We start from the raw sequence: 6,877 nt of genomic DNA, 5'->3' as shown, positions 1-6,877 counted from the left end.
AAAAAAAGATATTTTTGCAGCACCACAGTCTTATGGACTCAGCTGGCTTATACCCAGATGGGTATCAATGCCATGATTAATCAAAAAATTCCAGTATACCCCTACAGAGAACTGAGACTTAGCTGGTCTTTAGCACATAAAGAGTTTCAGATTTCATCTTAAAAACAAGAAGCAGAAAGACCCCAATTGCTTAACATGTGCCCACAAGAATGACAATTTAACGTCAGGAACTTTTATGTTCAGAGTAGTAGTTACAAAGCTAGAACAAAGAGGGTTTTGCTCTCCTTCAACTTCAACCTGACTTTTCGAGCACTGAGTGCTCTAGTAAGAGAGTTTTAAATTAGAAGCAATATTGTTCCAACTTAAATATAGAAACCTATTTAGTGATTTCAGTATGTGGATGTTCAAGGCCTATTTGCTTGGAATTACGCTGGGATCTTGCGCAACACTGAAAGGGATTATCCCAGGTGTAGCAGCCAAAATAGCAAAGTCACCTTCATTGTTCTCTAATAATGGCTCCCTTCAATTCTTTTTCTTTTTCCCTCAGACATATTTATGATGAACGTTTATTTATTTATGCATTAGAAATCAACTTGTACATCTGATGCATCGCGCAGTATAGCCAAGTATGGTACAGCAAATTTTTGGAGAAGGAAAAAAATGCGTATTGTTTATGTGAATACATAAAAAAAGACATTTGCTGGTCAAAACAAGGTAATGAAGAAATTTCTTTCCACACAAATAAAATACAATTTATAAAATCCCACTTTCTAAAAGCCACTTTGAGTAAAGGTTTTTAATATTGAAAAATATGTGATCAGGAAAGAATATAAAACTCTGTGATAATCATGTGACCATAAAGAAGGTCCAGACTACCCCACAGCCTCTTCACATGACACAGATCTCCAGATTTCTGTGACAACAGTCCAAGATTTAGAGTATCTTCTACAAGATCTTTTGAGGGAGGTTAGGTGATTTGAAGCCAAATGATGGCAGGAGTCAGAAAACTTTTTCGAGTGGATTGCATGTGAGTGCTGGGAGAAACTTGAAGCAAGGCAGCAGGGAAAACAATTTGCTCGGAAATCCCTTCATAATCAACGTTAATTCTGACTTCCCGGTTTACCAATTGTGTGGATTCTGCTGAGAACTATGTATGGATTTGTGATCTTCATCCAGCACATAATTCAGTCTTCCCAAGGGTTAAAAGCTTGACGGACACTCAGAAACAGTTGGTGCAGAACATAATTATCTCTTAGCAGATTTCCCTGAGAGGAGCCAGCGACAGTAACCCCACCAGGAGCACACAAGCTTTCCCCTCATTACGCTACGCAGCCACATTTTTTCACCTTGGTCTGTTGAACCCAAACCTATGCTTTGCTCTCACAGCACAAGAGAGGCCACCTCAGCCTTTCACAACCTACGGTGTGAGCAACTCATCAGCTTACCTTAGCATCTCTGCCCTGAAACACTGAAGTATTAACGGGAGAGCGGTTACGGTGACCTTCCCAAGCAATGGGCACACAAGGCCCCCAAATTTCTGCAGAAGCATCTGCTGCGCAGCGTAAAACCCTACCTTTTGCCATATGTAAAGGGGGTAGATATTTTATTTTATGGAATGTGGTTAAAGGTGTCATATGTACTCTTTTTAGATGTGTATTTAAGGACAAGAGGAGATCTCCCTTTCAAAAAGCACATGCATATTTAACCATAGCAGTGGCAGTAAGGCTCAGTAACGGCTGTACCTTACAAGCTGTATCAGTCCTTCACCATTAAAGCTCAGAAAGAGGTCTGTTACCATAACTGCTTCTGGACAAAAATGTAACATTTTAGTATCTTAATTAAAGATGTGATGTACAGCAATAATGCTTTACTTTCAAATATTTCTACCAACTCACATGTATTTTTTTCAATTCTATTGTATTTCTTTTATAAATTAAACAACCCAATTTTTTTCAAAATAAAATTGCCTACTTCATGGAAATGTCAAAAATAATGCTTATCAAAAAATAAACACATACGATAGGAAGCAGTAAGGAAATATTTTTCCACATATGGATATAGAAGGAAAATGTATTTCACTCCTGATAAGGACAGTGCTCTGAACACCAACATTAGAACACACAGTGAAGCTGCACGTTTTAACTTCTTTCTTGTCCAAAATGCACCTCTTCCAATGTAGTAAACAATTTTACTAGTAGGCAACGAGGAAGAGAGAATTAGAAAATGATTTTAAACCATCATACAATTTTGGAACAAGTCTTGAGGTGAAGATGCGCTTCTTGTTTACAAGCGAATTTCAACAGGTTATTACTAATGCATGCTACTGATTTTCCTTCCCCTTCCGAAGTGAAAAAAAAGTCAACCACGGACATTATCCAATTTTATCTCTAGGGCTAATTTAACATGGCTGAACAACTGACTGCTAAATCACTATCTATTAAGTATAACAGTATAGGCAAGAATAACAAGAATACAACACTCTGAATGACTGAACACAATAAATAGCAACTTGACGCAGAAAAATTATGCTCTTTCAGCAAGGGTAAAAGTGTGAAGATTAATAAAGGAACACCACTTTATTTTTCAATTTGCAGCTTTAATGGTTAAAAAACAGTAAGATGTAAAGCAGGTGTTGTAATTACTGCACACCATCCACAGTGTTCAGCGTATTTTTCTTTTGCAGAAACTTCTAATATTGGACAAGAAATAAACGTTGTAGAGGGTAAGATTTTTTTCAGATAATAAAAGTAAATAAGCAATAGAAACTTCTACTTAGTATCTCTATTGCTTACACGAATTTCAACTTTTTGCCAAGCCCTAATCTCTCCCCACTATCACTCAGTAATTTTTTTGGTAAGCAAGAAGTATGACAGCCATTACTGAGATGCACAGAGTAAAGGCAGAAATGACAGAGCACAAAAACAACAGACATTATATATAATAAAGGGAAAGATCCACAGCAAAATTTCTCATCCCAGTGGTTATCTTGAGGGGCTTGAGGACTTTTTCTGGCCTCTCCTCATGGATGCTCAGCCAGCAGGAACAAAGGCTTACTTACACAAAGTACTCGAACTGGATCAGATCTGGCAGAAGCTGTCACGGTCCCACGCCTGCACCCACCCTTCACCCCACACTTAGTTCTCATGGTTTAAATATTTACCTACAAGTCTAAAAGTCAAACAACACTCCTCCATGACTTGCTCCACTGCTCTATCCTATCTAGACTGCATACTTTTTAAGGAAGAGGAACTATGGAGTCATTTCCCTGACATATCAGCTGTCCCTTCATCAGGTGATGAAATGAGTAAGCCACACCGTCACCAATCCCTTCTTTTAAATCAAGGATTCAGAGGAAAGTATTGTGGCTACCTTTAAAAAGCAACCAAACCACTAAAATAAAAATTGTGCTGACATTTAACTCAGCTAGATACTATACTACAACAAAACAAAAATATTCTAAGTGAAGCACTGTGATTCGGGAAAGAAAATCATAATTGAAACCAGTCAGAAATACACGATCAGCATGTAACACTATAAAGTTAGGTAGGATATTAAATGCTTTCTCAAGCATTTCTCTCCAACCTAATTTTTGCCAGAAGACAGATTTTGGATGCAAGGTAATCCTTCTTTTTAAACTCAAAGTACTATTAACATTTTTTTAAAAGGTTTATGTAAGATCTCTAAAAAACTTGTAAGATATTGATTCTCACTGTGTGAAGGTCTTGCATAAGAAAGTCTCCTCCGTGGAATAAATACACAGACTCCTTCACACTCTGCAGCCCTACTTATAATTAAAATTAGCACTAAAGCAAGTTAGATACTTACTCTAGTCATATAATAGATTACACAGAAGATAGAGTTACTACATTTTCTATTGAGATCTCTGTTTATACTAGTAGGCTATGCATTGTTACTTAAAATAAGCTCAATACTCAGTGAAAGACAACCTTTGTTGTCCTTTGACTTACCAATCTCAAGTACCTTACAAACACAAAAGTTACACCAAACCCTGTCACCATTACTCCAAGCCAGCAATTCTTCAAACAACATCTGAGTACACCATAACACGTAGACAAGAAATCCACCTCACCGCTGCTCACAGGCAGTTTTCCCAGTAATGTCTGTTCATTCCACAGGCAACACACATACCAAGCCAGGGAGCAAAACATTATTTTCTCACTCCATTAGATGTTATTAATTATTTTCGAAACACATATAAAAATTTTTTGGTCTTCATAAGAGAGAAGAAACTAACCTGGGAACTTCCCCTACCACACCACCACTGCACAAGCTGCTAGGAGGTATGCTTTTGCACGACACTGCACCTATGCATGTCGCGATTTCCAATGCCAAGACTCATCCACTTCCTCAGCAACTACAATCTGCATCTTTCATTCTAGTAGGACTGCTAGCACTATTACTGAAAAAGGTAAGGAAAGTAACCACATTTACATATACAATACTTCCATCAGCAGTTTTCCCACAGTAATTGCTTTTCTAATAAAAATTTCCTCATTTCTCCCAAATGTGACCTTAATTCAGTGAGGCACTCTTGCTTAGAAAAGCAGTTTGGGCATGCTTTTTTTTTTGGTTCTGCTTACTTTGTGCCACTGATGCAAATGCAGAGGTTTGGGGCATGAATTAGGACAGAGAGACAAACTTTGGATGAAAAGAAGTTATGAACTGAATAAACTAAGTTTTCCAAAGACTCACTTAATTTAAAGCAGTTACTCACATTCTCTACACAATCTTGTGGCATGCAGATGTCAAAGTGTGTTTTTTAACAGATTTAGAGAAAAGGTCTTTTTCTTTTAAAAGAGATTGTTGAAAGAGGTCATACATTCAGAACTGCGTTCTTCATGTTAGAAGACCCAATCCCACAATCAATCAGACTTTGCAGACTCTCGTGTCCATTATCAAATTTCATTAGGGAAAACTGTTCCCACAGAGAAATGAGGATCTGCCTGCAAAGATGCAACCGCAGGGCTAAGACCAGATCTGTCATTTGGTGAGCGCTGGCTTTCATTACAGTGCAAGAATGTTATCTCCTCTGGATAAACAAATACATTTCCTCTAGCTGGAATGACACACCCCTATGAAAATGTCAGACTACCTCATCATAGATTTAATTGCTGTTGCTAATCAGGAAGAAAAGAAAACACAGGAAACAAAGAAATACCTTAGAATTGCATATGAGGCACTTATAACTAAAAAAGAGCATAACATGGTGCAGTAGCATAAGTTAAAGAACAGCCAGAATTCTGCCTTAAAAAGTCCTCCATACGAGGGAAATTAGAAGTTAAATTTTAACACCAGAGGAAACAATCCTATTTTTTTAATTTTTTTTTTCAATTGACAAAGACATTTTCTCCACATTACTAATTCTGTCAAATTAAGCATTTTTCATTTTTGTTTTATATTTACAGATAGAAACTGACAAGCCACTAAGTAAGATTTATTGCTTGCTTTCCTGTACCTGACTGCCTTTCCCAGTAGGGTAAGGAACGAATATTTCAGTGCAAAAGCAGGAAACGAGAGCAGAAAAATGAACAGGGACAGGCTGCTTTGCTGCTCTTCAGAACACTGAATAGAAATCCTTTCAGCGTAACAAGTGTTGATTTAGGTTTAAAGCGATCTGCTAACAAAAGAGAACTCTCTTAGAAGAACTTGTTCCAATACCTTCTTCGCTGAAAGACAATCCAGGATTTTTGCTATGTTTGCATTTGTTTTATTTTTACAATGGAAGACTAGAAATGCTACCAAAATTGTGGCACTCCACCTGACATACCAGAATACTTGAAATAGTGTAAGCTGAATTCTTCCACTATCTTCAATACCAAGTGATACCACACTTAAGTGTCATGTTATTCGAAACCATTTCCTATAATGTATTTTCAGCGTTTATGACACCTGTATAAGTTACCCAGCTGCTGGCATTAATTCAGCAGCAATTACTGCTTTTACAATTACTGTGACATTGACACTAGCAGGTGGGTTTGAGCTTCATTTCATTCAGTCCTCACTTACTCCTGGCTCAGCCAAGTCAGTTATGAATTACCTGTGCTACAAGGTGAGGAGATAGTTAATAATGTTTCTGGAAACAAGCGTTGTAATGAGTCACGTCAGTGTGGTGACCAGTACCAACAGAAGGAGCCCAATGGACTTCATTTAGGACCTTCACAGCTGTAGTAGTATTTATTGTACACCCAGATCCAGAACTGCCGAGAACTTGTTTTGAGCATTTTCCCCAGGAAACAGACTGGGTGCAAGACCAACTTGCTAGCTCTGGGCCAGCCCTGGTCCTGCTGGACTTGAGTGGAGCACACGTGAAATGCCACACCAATGCATGAGCCCACCTCCAGCCCAGGGCTACACCCAACCCCATGTCTTCCTACCAGGATACAGAAGAGGACAGTGCATTAAAAACAAGCTGCTCCACTCGAGGCTACACCTACAGTGGTCAGACAAGCCAGAGCTAATCAGCACGACTGCACACACTGACACCAGAGTCAGCATTGTGCTCTTAAGCACTCTGAGTTTTCATAGAATCATAGAATAGTTTGGGTTGGAAGGGACCTCTAATGGTCATCTAGTCCAACCCCCCTGCAATGAGCAGGGACATCTTCAACTAGACCAGGCTGCTCAGAGCCCCGTCCTACCCCACCTTGAATGTTTCCAGGGATGGAGCATCCACCACCTCTCTGGGCAACCTGTGCCAGTGTTTCACCACCCTCAGCATAAAAAATTTCTTCCTTATATCTAGTCTCAATCTACCCCCCTTTAGTTTAAAGCCATTCCCCCTTGTCCTGTCGCAACAGGCCCTGCTAAAAAGTCTGCTGCCATCTTTTTTATAAGCCCCCTTTAAGTCCTGAGAGGC

General features: G+C 38.8%; 1 protein-coding gene across 1 annotated transcript in view; it reads right to left on the bottom strand.

Annotated features, from left to right (window-relative positions):
• The window catches only part of MAN1A1 (mannosidase, alpha, class 1A, member 1), a gene marked incomplete at its 5' end in the record, with an annotated part of 117,554 nt that overhangs the window by 68,092 nt on the left and 42,585 nt on the right, over window positions 1–6,877 (bottom strand). The window lies entirely within an intron of this gene.

Source organism: Pygoscelis adeliae, unplaced genomic scaffold (genome assembly GCF_000699105.1).
Source record: "Pygoscelis adeliae isolate BGI_AS28 unplaced genomic scaffold, ASM69910v1 Scaffold54, whole genome shotgun sequence".
NCBI classification, from domain to species: Eukaryota; Metazoa; Chordata; class Aves; order Sphenisciformes; family Spheniscidae; genus Pygoscelis; species Pygoscelis adeliae.
This window is presented reverse-complemented; position numbering and strand designations above follow the sequence as displayed.